Source organism: Lathyrus oleraceus, chromosome 7 (genome assembly GCF_024323335.1).
Source record: "Lathyrus oleraceus cultivar Zhongwan6 chromosome 7, CAAS_Psat_ZW6_1.0, whole genome shotgun sequence".
NCBI classification, from domain to species: Eukaryota; Viridiplantae; Streptophyta; class Magnoliopsida; order Fabales; family Fabaceae; genus Lathyrus; species Lathyrus oleraceus.
The window spans coordinates 122,737,020-122,752,275 of NC_066585.1; the positions used below are offsets into that span (position 1 = coordinate 122,737,020).

Consider the following 15,256-nt stretch of genomic DNA (forward strand, 5'->3'; position numbering starts at 1 on the left):
TGAACAGATCCTCCATCTCTCTCTATTGTACCAGAAAGTATTGTCCCTAGATCTCACCCAGAACCAGAGCATGATGCCTGCTCTGATACCAATTGAAATTCTGGTATCAGATATGAGATGTTGAAGGTAATGTCACGACACTAATATCTGATTTACACACACAGAAGAAAGATACAGAATGGTAATGCAAAATACACAATCAATTGTTAACCCAGTTCGGTCCAACTCACCTACATCTGGGGGCTACCAAGCCAGGAAGGAAATTCACTAAAATAGAATTAGTTCAAAGACTCTCCGTACACTTCAACAAGTTACAGTCTTTCTCACCTAATCTCTACTCGTGCAATTTCTACCTAAGCACTCTTAGATATGAGAACCCACTCACTTCCCTACAACCATACCTGTGATCTTAAACAACAATCCCTTGAGAAAAGAAAACACTTTTCAATAGCACACTCTTGATTTTACTTCACAGTTTCAATCAAGAAGACACACTCTTGATCTTGCTTCACAACTTTGATCAAGAAGACACACTCTTGATATTACTTCACAACTTTGATTAAGAAGACACACACTTGATCTTGCTTCACAACTTTAATCAAGTAGACACACACTCTTGCTTAACAGCTTTAGAGTGACAAATTACAACCACAAATCAGTCCAATTCAATCATCAAAAGATGACTTGAATGGCTTACAAGTCTCACGACTAAACAGACACAAACCCTAGCTCTCTCTCTATATTTCGCTCATTATTGGTTATGTGTTAAAACAGGTTTTCTAAGTCCCTTTTTATAGAAGCTTTCAGCTGGGCTTGGACATCTTGAAAACCCTAAATCTATTTTCCAATCAAATCTTCTTATGACAGCTGGTTAGATCTCCTTGGAAAATAAGTAAATCAGGTTGTAATCAATGATTGAATGCGCCTGAAATCCCATCTTCAATCATACATAGATTGCCATTAATTGTGCAATCACAAAACACCAGACATTCACACTGAATGTTCTGTGTACAGGATGTCATGACATCGGGTCTGACATCCTGGAAAAATCCTGCATAATTCCATAATTCCTTTTATAACTTCCAGCAGGTACAACCATATCAGATGCCATGACCTTGTGTATGACATCTTGAAACAATCCTGCATGAACATGTCTTTCATTTAAACTCCAGTAGGTACACACATATCAGATGCCATGACCTCGTGTATGACATTCTGAAATAATCCTGCATGATTATGTTCTTGAACTCCAGCAGGTACATAGGATATCTCATGTTAAGACATCACACATAACATCTTGTGAACACTCTTTGTTTTACCAAAATTGATGCCAACATTTAGAATCAACAGTCTACATAGCGTTTAATATGGTGACTTCATATGAAAAAATAAAACCTTAAGTCTGCATCCATTGGAATCATGGGTGTAAGACTAAATTTCGAGGATGATTCAAAATGTTCCAACTATATGTTTTGTGAATCTATATGCTTGCAAGTATAGTTAAGAGGTGATCCAAGAGGGTGAAGCTTATGGATAACAAATATTCAAGTTAACTAGTAGCTGCTTAGTTTTGATGATGACAACACTTAAAGTCAAGAAACTAGCGAAGAAAACTTAAGCAATCAAAGATGACCAAGATGGTTTATCAAGCTATCCTGCTTAATCGAGCTATACATTTGTTTAAAGTCAACATTATAGTCTAATGACTTCCACATGAAGACTTAAGCTTCAAGGGTAACTAGCAGTTTAACCTTTCAAACTCTCAGATGATGGTAATAAACATGGATATATCTCAAGCTTCATCGATAAAACTCAAGGTTTTTTTTGTGATGCTAAAGTCAAAGATAATTATTCTAGGACTTGAAGCTTTAAAGTATGAAAAAGAGAAAGTGTGAAAGCTCGCTTGATCTTGTCCAGTTGAGTGGTAAGTGTCTTGTAAAGAAACAAGGAAATTTCTAAAAACATTATGGATAAATAACACACTCACACACTAAAAACATTAAGAATCCTCTCATTTTTTAATTAAAATCATAAATAAATTGTTTTTTGGACCTCGCCAGTTGATTAAGGGACTGTCTGCTTGATTATAAAACTTTTTTGTACTGTCTAATTAATTAGATCATTTGCGTAATCGATTAAATGATGCCTAATTGAGTCTATAATCAATTATTATAGTCTCTTAATGATCGGTAACAAATCTATATCAAAACCTTCCATTTTGGATCACAATAACATATTGTTTGAGGTGTCTAATCGAATAGTCTAATCGATTAGGTGAGTTAATTGACCCATGGATTGTTTCAAAATTTATATCATGCCTTGGTCTATAAATAAATATTTTCTCTATAACTTTTTCGCATTCAAAAATGTGAAAACCTCACTTTTCATTTGTCTAATCACCTCTCTAAACCTTTCTTATTTTCTCACATATTTTAGCCATAGTGTTTTGAGAGGGCTCTTGAGTCTAATGAGAAATATTGTTTTGGTTGAGGATAAGATTATAAATTTATCAAGAGTAGATTTTTATCTTGAGTAAATAATTCTTCCCGATAAATTTGTTATTTTGGTTGGGATCTAAACCGTTGAAAAAGATCATGTTTGTATTTGAGAGATTTTCCTAAGTCTCAGTTTGGTTCATGAACTCCACCATTGAAAAATATCTCTTTTGGTTCGTGAAGATAGGCCAGTATAAACCTTTACAACGTTTTTTGAGCTCTGTCCGATTAAAATATATATCGGTTCAAAATCAACCTGGTGTAAAATCTCTATTGTTTTCCGAGTTCAACCTGGTGTAAAAACTCAATAGGTTTGAGATCATCCTATTATAAATCTCAGTTCGGTATGTGGTCACCCTGTATAAAATCTTGGTTTGGTTCAGAGGATAGCCAACTCAAAACTTCGTTTTGGTTTGAGTCCATCTTGTGCAAAATCTCTGTTTATTTTGGAGACTAACTGCTTTAAGCCTAATTCTCTATTTTATGTGAAGACTAACCACTTTAAACCGTGTCCGGGTTTTGGTTAGAGGTTAGCTTGAAACTTAATTTCCTTGTATAAGGGGGTACATGGGGATAATCTTCTAAAAATTCTCAAGTATAGTGGACAATCTCAAGAACCACTCTTAGGGGCAAGATTTTATATTCTTGGCCGAACATGTATAATTCTCCAATATTACTCCCTCCGTCCCAGAGTGAGTGACCGAGTTGACCATTTCACACAGATTAAGAAAAGAGAATAAATGAAAGAAAGAGAATGATATTTTTACTAAACTATCCTTATCATGTATTATGAATGATGAAAGTAATATTAATTAGAGGGTAAAATTGGAAAAAGTGCATTGAAAATTGGAATGGGTTATCCATTTTGAGTCACTTTTTTATTTCAAATGGGTCACTTATTATGGAACAGAAGGAGTATTTCTCTTCCCTTCTCTCTTTTATTTTCCTGTTATTTTTTTACTTTGAATTTCTGCTGCATATTTTATTAACTAATTTCAAAATGGTTTTAAACTCTGATTTATCAAATGATTTTATTTTAAATCAATGTTTTTAAAACCTCCATAATTCACCCCCTCTTGTGTATGGAGTCATATGTTCAACATCTTTTGCATGTGGGATGGGGGATTATATGCATACTCTATAGGAAATAGTTATTATTTCTAATTGTCATCTTGTTATCGGTGTCTTCTTTGAGGTTTTCATCAGTGAACAAAGTCGTATAAACAACTTTTCCATCTTCACATTATTCATCAACTTATTGTTTTTGAATTAGTGGTCCATTTTGCTGCGGCAGTTCAGGTTGGGACAATGGTATAAATAAGTTCTACTGATCATTGGGTAATACTGTTGGGAGATAACTAAAATGGGTGAAATGGTTGATATTAGTTTTTTCATCTCATAAACTGGAGGAAGACAAGTGAAATATTTTAGGATATGGGTGAACCTCTTCAAATATAATATATAAATTAAGTGAACCTTCTTAAAATCCACGATAAATTGCAAACAGTGTTTGAACATCATCATCATCTCATGAAGGGGAATATCAATCATAAAATATAAATATAACAGTGGAATTAAAAAAATATTCCTTTATCTGTATCATTACAAATGATCATTAGTTAGCGATTAATAAGTACATTTTTAGGAATCGTCAAAGAGAACTAAATGAAAAATGGATCACGAGCGCTACACGAATGACAATGTCTTTACTCAGTCCACGAGAGTATAAATCAGAATGAAACGCTAGCTATTATATGAGAAGGTAATGTGACTATTAGGATTACCACTGTTGAGGAGTGTTCTTCTTCTCTATTTATAGAGAATGAGTCACTAAAACTCTATTTTTTTTTGCTTTGAACTAAAATAAGTCCAATAGTACTTATATATAGTTACATTCTTTTAACTAAATAAAAAATATTAAGTTCAATTAAATAAATATCAAAGCTTATTTATTTAATAAAATCCTATTTATTTAAATAAATATATTTAAATTAAATCTTATTTAATTTAATCTCTTATCATGGTATGAGTATTATACGTGTGTGATCCTTTAGGTCTCGTAACATTGGAAATAATATTAAATATGATATTTAATATTATAAACAGTGAACGTTTCTAGCAAAACATCACTGTTACCCAAGTGATGAGAATGTCATGTGACATGACAAAATCTTTCAGTATGATGATCATGTGTATAATTATCTATTTCACTCATGACTATATTGAATACAAGACATAGATAATGTCACCCTTGTTATGTAGGAGGGAAAAATCTTATCTAGGTCCCTTATGTCTTTCTTTAAGATTCATAGACTACCTATCAACCGACTTTATAGTCATCCTTATACAGACAACTATTGAACGACAACAAAGTACTCAACTTTTAAATCCTAGGTACATAATAGTTTCAAGTCTAAGGGTTGAATACACCACTATTAATATCATAATATCTTATAACATTAACTTGCTATGTCGTATTCTCATGGCAGGTCAATCTAGTATAAATATTACTCTTAATATTTATACATATGTGAAGACTTAAACATAATGAGTTTCTTGAAGCGTTATGGTTAAGCTAAAGTCAGAGAAATTAGAAATATATTTTTAGAGTGAGAGTGTGAGGAGTGAGATAGAGAGCTCACATTTATGGTTATAAAAATGTGAAGGACATTTATTTATAGGCTAGAGGTTAGCACAAGAAAAGGAAAAGATCCATGTGTCAATTTAATGTCCCAATCAATTGGGATCTCATGCCAATCAATTGGATGAACTAAATAATCAATTAAAACGGATTATTTAGGAATGTTTTGAAAGATATTTGTTGCCCTTCATTAAGACGCTGTCACAAACGATTGTGGACAATATTTACACTAACAAATCGATTGGGTTTATGCTCCAATCGATTGGACAAATCAAAAACCTTATATAAGTTGTTATGATAATTCCTGATTCATCTAGCCTAACTCTAAAATACTTTTAGGTTGTTTTCCTTAATAAATAGAGGCTTTAAAACATGTTTAAGTGTGTGTGTGTGTGTGTGTGTGTGTGTGCGTGTGTGTGTATGTGTGTGCGTGTGTGTGTGTGTGTGTGATTTAGCCATGTTACTTTACAAATTTGCCCTTGTGTGGGAGAACTTTCACATTTCCTCTCTTTCACATTCTAAAGGCTCAAGGCTTTGCCAAATAAAACTATCATATAATAACTTGCTTGAATCTTCTTGGAGATGAGACTCGAGATATCTTTAAGTTGAATTCCATTAATAGATATCATCAAACAACCCTAATTCATCCGCTTGATTCAGAGGAAAAGCTTTAAACAAAACTATCTTGTGCATCTTTAACCGCTTGACACATTTGCTTGAATTTATTCTTTATATTGAATCTTAATAATTTGCCATCAAGGATTGTATCTAGTTGTCATCAGTAAATCCAAGTTGTCATCATCAAAACCATACCATGACTTTCTTAGCTTTGATCACCTCTTAATTGAACCTGCAAACACATTGTTCCATATGGTTATCATGCTTCTACAACGTAAGAGGCTTTATCAGTGGGTCTGGGACATTATCAAGTGTTTGTACCATATATATATATATATATATATATATATATATATATATATATATATATATATATATATATATATATATAATTTGGTGATAACACCTAAGTATTTATTTAGATCGTTAGTGAGATCTAGGCTCATTTGCTTGTGTGATGGAACCATTGTTATAACAATAGAGATCAGTGGTATTTACAATCCTCTAGATTATTCCAAGTTAAGTAATGGACTTCTTGACCCAAGAAACTTCCTTTGTTGTATTTTAGGCAACAACATACTCAACCTCAATTGTATAATCATCTATTATATTATGCTTTGAACTCTTCCAGCTCATAACACTACCATATAAGAAAAAAAACATAACCATATTGCAATCTAAAGTATCCCTTATATGTCCTAGCATCATTAAAACATATTACAACAAGCTCTTCAGGGCATCTATATACGAATAATTAATCATTAGTCTTTCTCAAGTACTTAAGGATATTCTTAACAAAGACATACTGAGCATCACCAGGATCCAGATGACACTTACCCATTGAGCTTAAAACATATGATACATATGATCAAGTACACAACATGACATACATGATAAATTCTATTTCATATTCAAGTGGAATTTTATTCATGCGGTTCCTTTCTTCCTTAGTTTAAGGGGGTGTAGTTTTTACTGACACAGGCCATGTTGCATATGTATGAATCCTTTCTTAGAATCATGCATACTAAAGGGTTTCAATACTTTCTCTATGTATGTAATCTGATTTAGGATGAACGGTTTTTTTATCTATCTCTACAAATTCTGACTCCTAATACATTGGATGCTTCAACTAGATACTCCATAGAAAAGTAATTTTGTAGCCAAGTCTTAACTTTGTTGTGAGGTAGGGATGTCGTTTCCAATAAATAATATGAAATCTACATATAATACCACGAATACAATTGTACTCCTACAAAATTTCTTGTAAGCACAAGGTTTATATTTTTTTAATGAATCCATATTGTTTTACAAATTCATCAAAACAAAGATTTTAACTTCTGGAAGTTTACTTCAATCAATAAATTAATCATTGTAAATTTCATATTTTCTTGGTATCATTATGAATTACAAATCCTTCAAGTTTTGTCATGTAAACAACCTTAAGGAGATTTCAATTAATAAAAGTAATCTTGACATCCATTTCCATTATGCAAATTTCATAATCATGGTATGCAACAATAACAAGTAAAATCTAAATAGATTTAATCATTGCAATTGGTGAAAAAAAATTCATTATAAAATACATTGTGAATTTGTTTGGTAGCTTTAGAAACCAATCTCATTTTATAAGTATTTTCCTTTCCATTCATACCAATTTTCTTTTTGAAAACCCATCTGTATCCTATGAAATTAACTCATTTGGGTGCATCCACCAAGTTCAAAACATGATTTGTGTACATGAAAGCCAGCTATATTTCATATATCCAAGCCACTTCTCATATTTAGGGCCAGTAATGGCCTATTGGTAAGTGACAAACTCATCTTGATTCAAGAGAAATACGTCACCTTGCTCTATTATGAAAACTCAATATCTCTCAAGTTTTTGACATATCATGTATAACCTTTTTGGTTCTTGTGCTATTGGATTAGGATCTTCTATCCCAATATTTTGTGTATCCTACTCTTGTTCCTCCATTGGCGTTTCATTTCTTTGTGAGTGTTGAAATTATTTAGGATATACTTCCCTTCCACTAATTCCTTTGGAAACAAGTTCTTTTTCAAGGAATACCTCAGTTCGAGCAACAATCAATTTCCCCTATGAAGGATTTTAAAAATAGTATCCCCTAGTTTCTATAGGGTATCCCTAAAAGAAACATTTATCAGATTTGTCCTCAAGCAATTTAGAAATTTTTATTTTCACATAAGCTTCCCAATTATTAAACCTTCAAATGTAACACATCGGGGTTTCTACCATTTCATATCTTTATGGTGTATTTTCAATAGTTTTGGATGTAACTTAGGTAAGTGTATAAGGTGAGATTAATAAGGCATGTCCCCACAAGGACTTTAAAAAATCATTACGACTCATTATCATACAAACCATGTCTATCAAGTTTCAATTTCCCCTTTTGAAAATGTCATTCCATTATGGCGTTTAAGGAACAATGAGCTTAGATAAAATTTCAAACTCTTTTAGATGGCTATCAAATTCCATGCTCAAATACTTACCATCTCGATTAGATCAAAGTATTTTAATTTTCTTACCTATTTGATTTCTACTTCATTATGAAATTATTTGAATATTTCAAAAGACTATTTTTTTTATTAGATACACATATTTGAATCTACTTTGATTATCAATGAATGTAATGAAGTATTAAAAACCTGCTGTAGCAAATGGTTTTAGTGGTCCATATATATTAGTATGCATAAGGCCCAAAAGATTACTAGCCCTTTCACCTTGTCCTATGAATGAGGTATTTGTCATATTTCCCAATAAACAAGATCAACCTATCTCAAATGTTTCAAAATCAAAGTAATCATATATTCTATTGTTGCGGAGTTTAGAAACGTGGTTCTCATTTAGATGATCTAAGTCAAAATTCCAAAGGTAAGTTGGATTCAACTCATTTGATTTTATCCTTATAGTATTATCGTTAGAGGTTGGAATATCAAGATCTAGAATCTAAAGTCCATTGCTCATGATTGCACTAGCATAGAGAATATTATTCATATGAGTTCCTAGGTATGCCCTTCGGGGTCACAAATGAACTAGTGGTGTCTATGGATTATATGAATCATATAGTTCAATACTACCTATACCATTTTGTGGTAATTTTCATTGATGATATCTTAACATATTCTAGAAATTCTCAAGAATATGAAGAACATCAAAATAGTGTTGCAGACCTTGAGAGATAAGAAGTTATATGTCAAACTCAGCAAATGCGAGTTTGAGGTGATGAAAGTGAATTTTCTTGGCCATGTAATAACTGAAGGTGGAGTTAAGGTTGATCTCTCTAAGGTAGAAATTATGGTAATTTGTGAAAGACCCAGAAGCCGTGTTAAATTGGCGGGTTACTATAGAAGATTCATCGTGAGATTTTCTCTAATAGCATTTCCTCTAACTCGTCTAACTAGGAAAGACATTTCATTTATTTGTATTGGAGAATATGAATGAAGCTTTGTTAAGTTGAATAAGAAAATGACCACCACACAACGGTTGACAATTTTTGATTCGACTCAAAATATGAAGTGTTGATCTTTGACATGCTTGTTCAATAACCACACAAAAAATGCCAAGTTTTTTTACAAAAATATTTGAAAATAAATAAATTATATAATTGACACGCCACATACGCAAAATTGATGACTTATATGCCATGAAGAGGCAAAATAAAAAATAAAAAATAAAAAATAAAAAAAATTAAAGGGGTAAAGTAGAAGTTATAAAAAATTTTAGAACATGATTTATGACTTAATCTTGCATCTTTATTGATAGTGACATTAAATTTCTTTTTATAGTTTTTATGATATCAAATGGAAGATGTATTTTACTATTTTTAAAAATATCTTATGATATTAAATTGATGTAATTGGTAGATTATGAAATTGAAATTAGGATAGTTTATTGATAATATTGTATTTTGGATTTTTTTTTTTTTGAGTAAATGAAGGTTGAGACTTTTCTTGCTTTTTCAAATGTATTAAATATTTGAAAATAGTTAGAAAATGTTCTTATATCCAGACAATTATGTAACAAACCAAAACCGAAATTAGTTGGTTTTACCTAACTAAACGGTTCATCTAGTAAACCATTCCAAGTTAAATATGTTTCCGTACAACCAGGATTATAGAAAGTGTTTGTTAGTATGCAAGTATTGATGGACATTGATGCATTTTGTGTTGTGAGATTTTGTCTATGAAGATAATGTAAATTTTTTGGAGTAGTTTAATTTCAAGTGAAATATACTCTTCTTCAGATGGAGTGTAATAGTTTTGAAGTATAATTGTCAATGAAGACAATGTTAAAATTCTTGAAATGATGTAACTTTAAGTGACTATAATTTGTTTTAAGTATATAGTTTTTTTAACTATGATTGCCGATGAAGACAATGTGAAAATTATTGGAGTGATGTAGCTATAAGTGATTATACTTTTTATGATGGAGTGTGATCGTTCTTTTGAACAATGACAGTTAATAAAGACAATGAATTTAATGTATATTTTTAATCAAAGTGAAGATTGTAGGTGTTGGTTAAAAATATACATGTTAAAGAAACTCATATTTCTTTGATATTGTAAAGGAAAAGGAAGACCAAGACTATACATATAAGTACTCTAGTGGTTTGTTATAAGAGACACCAATCAAAAATACTTTAAGACTCTATTTGACTTTTTCTTTTCTCTTATACTATTGTATTAGAGTGTTGTGATATGTAGTTAAATATTTACTTTGGAAAGTGTGAGTGTACTAGGTGATGGGTCATCATGAGGGGGAAACATTCATATTGGTTCAAACACTCACCGAAAAGTTAAAGACTTGCCGAAAAAAATGAGAGAGACACCACATATTCACCAAAAACCTTAAGGTGATAGGTGTATGAGTCCTCTTACTTATAAAATGCTCAACCTATACTTTTCTAAGCAATGTGAGACTTATAACTCACACTTGTTTCTCAACACAACTCACATTTGTTTCTCAACAATCTCTCCCTCAAGTGTGAGTCTATTCATTATGCTTCCCCTCAAGTGGAAGCTCTTTCATCAACATGCTTGTACCAACGTTGACATATATCCTTATCTCATAATGGACACTTCAACAGAACACGTTGTCTGACCACCATGCCTGGAAGACTTTCGACACAAGGAGTCAATCCCTTACTTGAACCAGACTCTGATACCACTGATGGGTCATGAGTGGGAAATATTCACATTGTTTCACCTAAAGGTCAAAGATTCACCGAAATAAGTAAGAGAGACACCACATATTCACCAAAAACTTTAAGAGGATAGGTGTATGACCCTCTTACTCATAAAGTGCTCAACCTATACTTTTCCAAGAAATGTGTGACTTAGAACTCACACTTGTTTTTCGACACAACTCTCATTCGTTTCTCAACACTAGGGGCCATGGAGTGGTTAAAGGTTATCTATGTGTTGTAATATTGTTTACATATTGTTATTTTCAGATTGTCATTTGGCATTGGTCGTGATTTTATCTCATGTTTTGAAGTTTCTACGCCATGTCTTTGTTTGTGATTATGATTTTTATATTTTCTTCCAGTATTTTCCAACAACAACTTATTGGAAGTCTGGGCAATGCTGGAGAAACACCACATCTCCACCCAAAAATCTTAAGGCATTAGATATACGAGTCGTCTCTTTTATAAATCCTACATTCCACCTATATATAGGCGATTGAGACTTAATCACTCACATATGAACCCAACAATCTCCCCACAAGTGTGAAATCCCACACCCTATAACATGATCCACCACCTACCAAGACAAACTAGACTCTGATACCACTTGTTGGGGGAGTCTGTGGAAGGTGAAAGCGACAATGAGACCAATACTCCATAGGAAGGGAGACATCACATATCCACCAAAAACCTTAATGCAACAAGTATATGAGTATTCTCTCTTATAAATCCAACATTCACTCATTCATAAGAAATATTGGACTTAACAAATCATATATGAACCAAAAACTATTTACGTTTCCCTCGGTAGAAAGCAAGTATCCTCTACACGCAAAATTGCAGAGACTAATCTCTCGAATTGAAGAGAACCGCAATAAACGACAAAATTTTCCCTAAAAAAATACTATTGAATAAATATTATTTATCCAATATATTTCTTATCATATCTTGCAAGTACTCTTGTCAGCAATTTATAATTTAACTTTGTTTTTTTTTTAATTTTTATTTTCAAACCTTTTGTTTTTATGACTCGTAGTTTGTGGGTTTGGATTTGTTTGGTCTTTGCTTAATGGAAAAAATACGTATAATACTATAATTAAGAATATTTGTTTTTCTTAAATTAGAATATATTTTATTTTATATAAGTAAGTTGTATTTTTTTTAAGTGAAAAGTAAGTTGTATCTATATATTCTCTTCACAAAAGATGAAACACAAAATTGTGATAAAGTTTTTACAAGTTTACCTTAAAATTGCTATTTGTTTCAAAATATAATTGAATGTAAATAAAGTTATAAAATAAAGATAAAATTTTATATTTTATACTTTGAATGAAGATCATACTTGACCACTATCATAACAAAATATAAGCTTTGAATTGAAGATAATTGAATCATTTAATAATTTTGATTAATATATTTTAAATTTAAATTAATATAAGATTAAATTTGATTTATTGTGATTGATTTAAGAGTTAAATAAAATTTGAATTACAAAACGATATATCTAATAAATAATTGTAACTAAAAAGTATTCAAAAGCAATTTTAAATTTAAATATCTTTATTTTTTTATTTTTTTGAAATTAAAAAATATATATTAAAATGACAACATAATTAAATTAACATTTTATAAAAAATTATTTCAATCAATTTTTTATTTAAACTTTTAAAAAAAATTGTGAAGTATTTTTAACAAAAATATGTAATATAATGAAAATCATTTTTTCAACATAAATAAAATGATTTGTTTCAATATATATCATAGTTGAATGGTGATCATCTTTTAAAATGAGATGAAATTTGAATTTTTCCTGATTAAAAATAAAATAAAAATGTTAAATAATATTTTTAAAATTTAAAAATTATTTTGTTTGAAACAACCTATAAGAAAATTATCAGTGGGATGTTTGATGAATTAAATAAAATAAGTTTAAAAAAAAATAGAGTAGACAGTCTTTTAAAAAATGGTGTAAATTTGAATAATTTTATTTTAAAATAAAATTATCTTTTTAGATTGAAAAATTAAACTTTATGAAACAAATATCTTAAAATAAAGTTGAAATTTATTGAAATAAATATCTTAAAATAAAATCGAACTTTACTGAAACAAATATCTTAAAATAAAATTGAACTTTATTGAAACAAATATCTTAAAAGAAAATTGAATTTTATCAAAACAAATATCTTAAAAATAAAATGGAACTTTATTTAAGAAAATATATAAAATAAAATAAAACTTAATGAAAAATAAAAATTAAATTTTAAAAATATTGATAAAAATTAAAATTAAAATAATGTATATAAAAAATCAACAAGATATTTAGTGGGTAGAAGAAATTAGAATACTAGAATTAATATAAATATCGCTAATTTGTTGAGAATTCACTATTGACTTATTTCCTCTACCTATCGACTTGTCTGTGCAGCTCTTCATTCTCAACGAGCCAACTCCGTTTCAACTCAGGTAAAACTCGTTCACTTTCTCTCTTCAATTCGATCTCTATCTCTCGTTGATGCGTGTTGTTCGATGATCATTCCTCAGCTTATCTCTCAATTTGCATGCTTTGACTTGATTTGAATTGTTTTCGATCGGTGATTGCGATCTGATTTGTGTTTGTAATTACGGTTTTGTTCAGTTTTGCAACCTAATTTTCTTGATACATTGTAGATCTGGTGATTTTATTGTATAATCATGCAAATTTGGTTGAAAACTAGTGAGATTGTAGTGTTTTAGTTGTGTAATTCTGGATCTGTTATGATTATTATGAGATTGCTCTTGATGCTTTGATTTCTATTTGTTTTAGAGGTTATTCTTTTGTGTTGAACGGTTGATGATCTGTACTTGTCAGAATTTTTGCTTGCATGTATTGCTGGTGGATTTCTTCTATTTGAAATGTTTTTTTTCTCTCTCTATTTATTTGTATTGATGATTTAATTTGAACTGTGATTTCCAATTTTCTTTCCAGAATGATCTTGTGCGTGTTTATTATAATTGGTCCGAAAATATGACGTTTGTGTGCGGTGTTTTTTCTCACTGCATGAACAATGAGGTTTTCAGAATAGCTCTTATTGAAAGATCAAATTAGAGGTTTTTGTTTAATTTATATGGACTAATATAGTGGTGAACCAATTAGTTGTTTATTTTCGGATATTGGTAGGGTTCCTTTGCTATACAGAGCAAGGTTTAAAAACGATCACGGTCGCGTAAAGACTTTTGTCATTTCGGGCGGTACTGGTATTGCAACACTGATTGCGGTCGTTGCAAACCATAACTTTTTCTTTAGGGTAAAAACGGTGAATAACGGTGTAGGTATCAACACCTTTTAGTACCGTTTTGTTGCGGTCGTTTTTGTGGTAACAGACCATTTTTTAAAACCTTATACAGAGAACAAAGCTTTGCAGATCTTCAATATTGTTATAGTTTTCTAAGGCCCTATGATTGTTGTATTTGAAGTGTGCAGGATTAGATACAATATTTTTTTAATAAATTTTTTATAAATGTAGAGACGATGAAGGATACAATATTAAAATTAATATTGTACTGCCAGAACTATCTATTGTCTGCTGCTTGTAGGATTATGTTATGCATTGTATTTTATTTTCATTGGTTCCAGAGCCTGATAAGTTCTATGTGTTGTGTATTACAAGGTTTTTGCTTATGGGTTTTAGTTTAACATTCCAAATGTTTGAAAATGTGTTTCAGAAAATGGCTTCAGCAGCTCCCCAAAGAGGAAGTGCAGCAGCTACGGCCAGCATGAGGAGAAGGAAGACACCCGGTGGTGGTGCTTCTGGAGGAGCTGCTGGGACTATGCTTCAATTTTACACTGATGATGCCCCTGGACTCAAGATCTCCCCAAATGTGGTTCTTGTTATGAGCATTGGGTTTATAGCATTTGTTGCTATCCTTCACGTGGTTGGCAAGTTGTATTTGCGTAAGGAGGCTTAGAGAAATACAATTTGAAGTTAGGTTCGTTTTGGAAATTTTAATATATGCACAATGTTATGAATTTAGATTATCCTTTGCTATCCGACCATCCTTTTGGTAATATATATTTCTTTATGGTACAGTCCTTGGTTTTTAATTTTAGAGGTTGATTGTAAAACAGCATAGATTCTGTGTTTAATCCACTTGTTTAAAAGTAAAAACAGGAAGGTAAGTTGTTAGAAGCTTGTAGGAAGATACAACCGCCACACATAATTTGATCATCAAACTATGTAGCATGAGTATTTGATGACAAAACTAATACATTTAGAGTGTGTTGGCAGAGGATTTTAATGAGGTAATATAGTTTTTAAGGG

At 30.9% G+C, this 15,256-nt stretch overlaps 1 long non-coding RNA gene across 1 annotated transcript; it reads left to right on the plus strand.

The window, feature by feature from the left end:
- Positions 1–13,305: 13,305 nt before the first annotated feature.
- LOC127105123 (uncharacterized) lies at positions 13,306–15,024 on the plus strand. The gene is made up of 2 exons (XR_007794908.1): positions 13,306–13,421; positions 14,661–15,024. It is a non-coding gene; the product is annotated as an uncharacterized LOC127105123 (long non-coding RNA).
- Positions 15,025–15,256: the final 232 nt, after the last annotated feature.